This window comes from Piliocolobus tephrosceles, chromosome 18 (assembly GCF_002776525.5).
Source record: "Piliocolobus tephrosceles isolate RC106 chromosome 18, ASM277652v3, whole genome shotgun sequence".
Lineage (NCBI taxonomy): Eukaryota > Metazoa > Chordata > Mammalia > Primates > Cercopithecidae > Piliocolobus > Piliocolobus tephrosceles.
In genome coordinates this window covers 72,577,547-72,586,313 of record NC_045451.1, presented here as the reverse complement: position 1 = coordinate 72,586,313, position 8,767 = coordinate 72,577,547, and the positions used below count along the sequence as shown (strand labels likewise).

The window sequence follows — 8,767 nt, the reverse complement described above, 5'->3', positions numbered from 1 at the left end:
CGAAGTTCAAGTGCAAGGAAGTGACATGCTTGCTCTGAGAAGAGGGTACTCTTCTCCAGGATGAGATGGGGTGAGAGGACAGGGCTCTTGTCTGAGTCCGCTGAGTCCCAGCTTAGAGCAGCACCTGGCGCCCCGGGGACGTCGGTGGCCGTGGGGACAGCTCTCCGGGAGATGCTGACACTAAAGGAGACCCCTCCCCGTCCTAGGTGCACTGGCCTCAGGCTACCTGAGCTATGGTGATTCCTGCACATGCCCTCGCCTTCTTCATCCCAGGCACTGGCTCAGTTTCCTCACCCAGAGAGCCCTGCTCCGTGCTGGTCCTGGAGGCATCCTCCTGGGAGGAAAGCAGAATACACAAGGCCCAGAAGCCGGAGGCTGGACCGTAGGGTCCCGTGGCAAATGGCAAGAGTCAAGGCCAGAAAGGGAGACAAGAGCCACAGCTCATGGCACGAGTTGTCACGTGAATTATAAAAGGCTTTATCATTCATGGTGAGCTCAGAGAGATTTGAGAATTTGAGATTTGTGAGGCAAAACCGTTTAACTCAGGCTAGATCCAGGAAGTAGGCTTGGCCGTCTGTGGGAGGCCAAAGTCAGGTGGAGATGAAGATGGCGAAGTTGGAAAGGGCCTACTTTCTGGGAAGGCTTCTGGCCTCCTCCCCACCTCGGGTTTACAGGTGACTACTGGATGCCATGGAGCTGTTCTCTGCCACAGCACCTATCACAATGCTGTGTATACTGCTGTCCCCTGAGGAAGTGTCTTTGTTCGACTTTGTTGTGGGGGACACTCATGTATTTTTCATCTTTGTATTCCCAGTGCCTGGAAAATATTAGGGACTTGAAAACTTTTTTTTCTTTTTTCTTTTCTTTTCTTTCTTTCTTTCTTTTTTTTTTTTTTTTGACACAGAGTCTCACTCTGTCACCCAGGCTGGAGTGCAATGGCGCGATCTCGGGTCACTGCAACCTCCGCCTCCAGGGTGCAAGCGATTCTCCTGCCTCAGCCTCCCGAGTAGCTGGGATTACAGGCAAGCACCACCACGCCAGGCTAATTTTTGTATTTTTGGTAGAGATGGGGTTTTACCATGTTGGTCAGGTTGGTCTCACACTCCTGACCTCGTGATCCACCCTCCTCGGCCTGGCATTACAGGCATGAGCCACCATGCTTGGCCTTTTTTCTCTTTTTAAGAGGCAGGGTTAGCCGGATGTGGTGGCTCATGCCTATAATCCGAGCACTTTGGGAGGCCGAGGAGGGAGGATCACTTGAGGTCAGGAGTTCGAGACCAGCCTGGCCAACATGGTGAAACCCCATCTCCTACTAAAAATACAAAAATTAGCCAGGTGTGGTGGTGCATGCCTGTAATCCCAGCTACTTGGGAGGCTGAGGCATGAGAATCGCTTGAACCCAGAAGGCAGAGGTTGCAGTGAGTTGAGATCACGCCACTGCTCTCCAGTCTGGGTTCCAACCTGGGCTGCATAATAATGGATAGTCCGGGGAGTTCTGGCAAGCGCTGGTGCTTGGAAGCAGCCATAGGGACTTTCCTCCCACTGGACTCCAGTGTGGCCTGGGCATTAGGCTTTGAGAAGCTGCCTGGAGATTCCGGAATGCAGTGAAGGTTGGAAACCAGGGAGTACAGGGAGTGGGGACAGGCAGGGAGGCCAGGAAAGAAGCTGTTGCCCTAGGTAGGAAAGACATGGGCACCTGCCCAGAGCAGTAGGACGAAGCCTGCTCAGAATTAAGGTGCTTATAGTCAACAGGGTTCAGGGAGAAGGAAAAGACGCACACCCCACCCCCTTTCCTTTGTCTGTCACCTGCTCCTCTCTGGCACCCCTCCACTTATGGCATCTGGCAGGTTGGCTTGCTGTGTCCCTCTCCATGCCCTTGCCACCTTGTGCCATGATTCCGGGTGATGTCAATATCCTCAAGAATGACCCACCCAGAGGCCTGTGGTCCCTGGGCCTTCCTGTCATTTTTTTTTTTTTTTTTTGAGATGGAGCCTCACTCTGTCACCCAGGCTGGAGTGCAGTGGCACGATATCGGCTCACTGCAACCTCCACCTCCCAGGTTCAAGTGATTCTCTGCCTCAGCCTCCTGAGTAGCTGGGATTACAGGTGCCCACCACCACGCACAACTAATTTTTATATTTTTAGTAGAGATGGAGTTTCACCATGTTGTCCAGGATGGTCTTGAACTCCTGACCTCAGGTGATCTGCTCACCTTGGCCTCCCAAAGTGCTGGGATTACAGGCGTAATCCACCTTGGTCCAAAGCGCAAGTCTTTTTCATTGGTTAGTTTCTGGAACTAGTGTGGCCATCTCAGTAAAAGTCACCAGCAAGAAAGAAAATGTAAAGCCAGGCATGGTGGTTCATGCCTGTAATCCCAGCACTTTGGGAGGCTGAGACGGGCAGATTACCTGGGACCAGGAGTTTGAGACCAACCTAGGCAACATGGCGAAACCCCATCTCTACTAAAAATACAAAAATTTAGCCAGGAGTGGTGGCAGGCACCTGTAATCCTAGCTACTTGGGAGGCTGAGGCAGAAGAATCACTTGAACCCAAGAGTCAGAGGTTGCAGTGAGCCAAGATCACACTATTGCACTCCAATCTGGGTGACAGAGTGATAGTCCATCAAAAAAAAAGAACAGAAAGAAAAAAAGAAAGACGAAAGAAGGAAAGAGATGAAAGAAAGAAAAGAAAGAGAAAGAAAGGAAGAAAGAAAGAAAGAGTAAAGAAACAGTTCTCAAGGACATAGCCAGCCACTCCCTCATAGGCTGCCCTGGCTGCCACAACAAAATTCCACAGACTGGGCAGCTTAAACCCATTTATGCCTAGTGTTCCATTATCGGAACGCTAAGCATGTGGGAGCTATTTATATCCTACTGCTCAAAGTAATTGCCAAGGTCTGATAGCAAAAATTCAAACAATTGCAACTTCAGGCATAAATGAGTTTAAACATCAGTCAGTTCTCAGAGTGCTGGAGGCAGAGGAGATCAGGCCCTGGAGGATTTGGTGTTTGGTGAGGGCTGGCTTCCTGGTTCTTAGATGGTGTTTTCTTGCTGCGTTCTCACATGGCAGAAGGGGTGAGGGAGCTCCCTGGGGTCCCTTTTATAAGGGCAGTCATCCTGTTCATGAGGCTCCACCCTCACGACCTGATCACCTCCCAAAGGTACCACCTCTGAATACCACCACACTGGAAATGAGGCTTCGACGTATGAATTTGAGGAACACAAACATTCAGTCTAGAGCAACTCAGCCCACCAGGGACGCTCCTTAGCCTTGGTCGTGGTTCTTTATTATAAATGTTGAATTGTCGGATCCCGTCTGAATGCACATGTATCTTTAAGCCTTCACTGGTCCCCCACACTCTGAGCACTGCCTCCAGTCCTTCCCTCTTGGCCACCTCACTCAAGTGGTACCTTCTCTTTAACCTCACAGCCACCCCAGCCCTCAAACACTCCATTAGCTCCTATTCCCAGCCCTCCTATGCTGCCCATCCCACCTGTCCTGCACCTCATCAGGGCTCATCTGAGCTGCTCCTGCCTCCGGTCTTTCCATTCTCTCCCTCCGTGCTGCAGTTGGCCCTCTCTGGTAGGAGCCCAGATGACTCTGTGCGACTGGAGAAAAGGCATGATCTTACAGATTGTCAAAGAAGGCACTCCAGGTATCTTGTTTTATCCAGGTCCCCTACGGATAATACATTCATCTTTGATCATCACCCTCCCCCATCCTGGACCATGCTCCCCACACCTCCTTGTCAGTTCCCGGCCCCTCTCTCTCTGGGCTGATGACTTTGCTTAATCCAAGAAGTGTCATCTCTATTGCCTTTGGGCCCTTTGGTTAGGTACGGTGGAGCTGTATGTTGGTTTGTGCTGGTTAAGGGCACAGGGTCTGGAGCGGGGCTGCTGGGGCCCATGCTGGGTCACCACTCATTCATGGCCTTGGACGGCCCACAAGTGGTCGTGAGTACTGACGCGGTGTCAGACACAGGGCGAATATCCCGTCTGCAGGAGATGCTGTCACGATCTGGACCCAGGCCAAGCTCCCCACTGCCCTCTGTCCTCAGATGACGCCCACCTCACCAACTCTCCGCAGGCCAGGGTCGGGGGGATCTGCTCTGCCAGTCTTCTCTACTCAAATTTCGGTTTCTTCCACCCTGCATCCCACCCTTGATTATAAATATGGCCAAGTCTTTTGACTTAAAAAAAAAAAAGAAGGAAAGAAAACTCCCCTCCCAGCCCTTGCTTCTGTCTGTGGTTCCCCAAAGGAGTTACACAATTTCCGTTGTTTCACCCACCTGGACCCTGCCCACCCCACACAAACCCGGTGGGGATTGCCTGGGCTTTGTGGGAAACAAAGGAGCAATCCCCAATCGCCAACCACTCCGAAAGAAAAAGATGTACTGTTTTTAAGTGAACAGTAAGTGGAGCCATGCGCTTTGTTAGAGGAGCGCTCCTGCAGAGACGGACCTGGCCCACCCCTCAGCCCTTGCGGAGAGTTAGCCGCAGGGCGGCGCATGCGCTCTGGACAGCAGCCCAGAAAGGCCCTCGTAGGCAGGCCTGGGGTGTGCGGGCGGCCAGGTGACACACGGGTCTGACTCAGCGACGCCCAGCAGTCCCTTTGTTGTTGTTTCAGTTTTATAGTTTCTGTAGAACTGGAAAGATGCCACCCAGAAGGGCGGGTGGCCACCTGTTGGCTGGTGGAACGGCACCAGGATGCAGCTGTTCCTCTGGCCCCCGGCTGAGCCTCTCAGGCAGGAAAATCAGGACTGTCTCTTGTCACCAGCAGGTGTGGGAACTAGGAGTGAAGACTTCCAGGAAATGGAGGATTTTGAAGAAAAATTCATCCCTAGCCTTTATCTCTTAAGGCTGCGATGCCTCTTCTCCATTTCTTTGGCTTGAGAACCACAGTCATCTGCCTGGTTGCAAAAGCCCATTTTCACAAAGCAAGGGATGGGTTACTCTCGCCATCCTAGCCGTTTATGTTGGCAAATGCCAACCCGTGCAGAGAAGCACCAGGAGTCTGTCTTCCAGGCTGCTCCACCTCCTGTCATGTCCTGCAATTGTTCCCCTCACTTCTCATTCTAGCCATTCAAAAGAATGGTCCATGCCTGCGCTCTCCAGCTGGCTGTTGTTCCACTTAGTTCTTCTGCAACGTGCTATAATGGGCTCCTGAAACTTGACTCCTTAATAAGGTCGTCAGTAGCCATCAAACGTGCCAATCCGGTGGGTGCTGTTCAGGCCTCGTCTTTCTGGACTTCTCTACGCACTTGAACTCAGGCGACTCTTCCTGAAACTCCGCTCCCTTGGCTTCCGTGACACTCCCTTTCGATGCCTCCTTTGCACACTCTACTGATCCTCCATTTTTCTGTTCTTCTCACTCAACACCTCTCTTTCTGAGTGAACTCATTGAGTTTCACAGTTTCCAATGATTCCCAAACTAACATCTCCATCTCAGATTTCTACCCAAGCTTCATTCCCACACATTCAGCTACGTGCAGGCATTTCCCTAGGCAGCTAGCAGAGCCTTCCTTTCTCAGCACACTCCTCTTCCACAAATCTTTCAGGTCGGTGGCATCACTTAGGCACCCCAGGCTGGAGAAGCGGGAATGATTGTTCACTCCTTACAGCCAACCAGTCCTCAAGTCCTCTGGAATTTACCTCTTACAGATTGTTTTGGTTCATTCCCTTGTCTACATCCTTTAAGAGGCCATAGGGGCCGGGCGCAGTGGCTCATGCCTGTAATCCCAGCACTTTCAGAGGCCAAGGAGGATGGATTGCCTGAGGTCAGGAGTTCAAGACCAGCCTAGCTAATATGGTGAAACCTGTCTCTACTAACAATATAAAAATTAGCCAGGCATGGTGGGGCATGTCTGCAGTCCCAGCTACTTGGGAGGCTGAGGCAGGAGAATTGTTTGAACATGGGAGGCAGGAGAATTGTAGTGAGCTGAGACCATGCCATTGCACTCCAGCCTGGGTGACAGAGCAAGACTCTGTCTCGAAAAACAAAACAAAACAAAACAAAAAAAGGCTGGTCGTGGTGGCTCACTCCTGTAATCCCAGCACTTTGGGAGGCTGAGGCGGGCAGATCACGAGGTCAGGAGTTTAAGAACAGCCTGACCAATGTGGTGAAACCCCATCTCCAACTAAAAATACAAAAAAATTAGCCGGGCATGGTGGCACGTGCCTGTAATCCCAACTACTTGGGAGGCTGAGGCAGAGAATGGCTTGAACCCAGGAGGAGGAGGTTGCAGTGAGCGGAGACCGCGCCACTGCACTTCAGCCTGGCAACAGAGCGAGACTCCGTCTCAAAAAAAAAAAAAAAAAAAAAGAGGCAATAGGATTTAATAGTTAAAGACATAGGTTTGGAAAGGAACAAACCTGGGTTCCAGTCCTGGTTCCCCTTCTGCAAGTCACTTAATCTCGCTAAATGTCAACATCATTCATGAAGTGGGAATACTAGTAGCACTACCTGGTGGGACGTGTGAGAATGAAATGAGAACATGTGTGAAGTCCTTAGCACAGTGATGCGAAGCAGTGCACCATATGAGCGAGCTCCTCTCAGGTTGCTGTTGTATGACCAGCCCTACTGTGCGGCCCTTTCAGCTCTGGCTCTGGCTCACTCTTCTGGAAGACTTTAACAGCCAGGCAGTTGGGACTTGCCCCTTGGAGCTCCCTCTGCTGGCACGCCCTCCCTGCCTCATGATGCCCGCGTGGGTGCCTGTCACGCCCCTCCGTCATCCTGCAGTCCTCCTGCTGCCTCTGTTGACACCCAGCGCATTGGTTCCTCATTACTGCACTTATGTTTGTGTTTCTCCCACTAGATTAAAGATGCAGCTTTCTAGGCTCCACCCCATACCTTTCGAATGGGCATTTCTGGGGTGAAAACCAGAAACAATACATATTAATGAGCAGCCCAGGCAATTACAGTGCTCCCTAAAGTTTAGAAAGTAGTTCTGCATGGACTTTGAGCTCCTTAAGGATGAGACCTGAGCCTCCTTCATCTTTGTGTATCCAGGGTCTAACCCAGGTGGTGGCAAACAGTAGTCACTTGAACATTGCTTGTTCAGTGAGTCAAGGGTGACTCCTAGGGGTTGTAAACTAGCTATTGTAAACATGGCTTGGCCATGGGGCGGCGGGGGCTCCGTCTAGTGTAATTACTGACAGAGCCGTCTAGTCTAGTGTGTTTCAAGCGGTATCCGGGAAGCCCTATGACCTTACTGACCAGCTCGGGGGTAAACTGAGGAGTTTTTCAAGCAGTGGTCCTACTTTTTGCTTGTATATATTCAGATTCTATACATTGAAATTCCATGTCAAATTTTCATTTTTATAAAAGACTGCTGCTAAAAATAAATAAGTTTGAAAACCGCTATATCAGAAAGTTTGTTTTAACTTAGAGAGAAAACCATTCTCCCAATAGGTAAGAAGATGCTGAGGGGATGTTTCCCATTTGTCATAGATATTTGCCTCATCTGTTACCCCAGGACTATAACAAAACTCAGGCTGTAGTGTTTCGCTGATCCGTAAACACAGTGGTAGTAAAGATCTTATCTACAGAGACTTCAACCTGCCACGGTGTCAGAGCAAGGTGCAGAAGTAGCTACCTGCTAGTGCCTAGCTACCTGCCAGCACCTAGCTATTCTAAGAACTTACAGAATATTACTGGAATCCAAGGACATGTTCTCTTACTAAATTCACAACCACCTTGAGACTCAAATGGACAAGATGTACCAGAGTATTATGAAAACAGAGCAGGACAGGCATGTGGCTCATCCCTGTAATCACAGTGCTTCGGGAAGCTGAGGGAGGAGAATAGCTTGAGGCCAGGAGTTTGACACCAGCTTGGACAGCGTCGCTAGATCTCATTTCTAAAATCTTTTTTTTCTTTATAGATGAAGTCTCACTCTGTCGCCAGGCTGGACTGCAGAGGCGTGATCTTGGCTCACTGCAACCTCTGCCTCCTGGGTTCAAGCAATTCTCCTGCCTCAGCCTCCTGAGTAGATGGGACTATAGGTGCCCACCACCACGCCCAACTAATTCTTGTATTACTTTAGTAGAGACGGAGTTTCACCATGTTGGCCAGGAAGGTCTCAATCTCTTGACCTCAGGTGATCCTCCCACCTCGGCCTCCCAAAGTGTTGGGATTACAGGCTCGAGCCACCACGCCTGGCCAAAAAAAAATTTTTTTTAAATAGAACAATTACCTGGGTGTGGTGCTGTGAGCATGTTGTCCCAGATACTCAGGAGTCTGAGGTGGGAGGACCACTTGAGCCCAGGAGTTCAAGGTTATGGTGAGCTATGATCACACCACTGCACTGCAACCTGAGCAACAAGTGAGACCCTGTCTCTGAAAAAACAGAGCACATCCCTTTTAGTTTGTGTGGTATGTGTCTTCTTTTCAACACCTACATAGAATTGCTGACATGGTAGCTCACACCTGTAATCCCAGTACTTTGGGAGGCTGAGACATGTGGATCACCTGAGGTCAGGAGTTTGAGAGCAGCTGGCCAACATGGTGAAACCCTGTCTGTACTAAAAATACAAAAAATTAGCCGGTGTGGTGGCGGGCGCCTGTAGTCCCAGCTACTTGGGAGGCTGGGGCAGGAGAATCACTTGAATCCAGGAAGCAGAGGTTGTAGTGAGCCAAGACTGCACCACTGCACTCTACCCTGGGCAACAGACTCAAAAAAAAAAAAAAAAAAAATTGCTGAAGTAAGTCTTTTCAATACACATCTTATGTTCTCCTCCTTCTTTTTTTTTTTTTTTTTTTTTTTTT

General features: G+C 50.1%; 1 protein-coding gene across 4 annotated transcripts in view; it reads left to right on the top strand.

The window, feature by feature from the left end:
- The window catches only part of AFG3L2 (AFG3 like matrix AAA peptidase subunit 2), a 76,249-nt gene that overhangs the window by 23,322 nt on the left and 44,160 nt on the right, over nt 1–8,767 (top strand). The gene's annotated exons all lie outside the window — the stretch shown is intronic.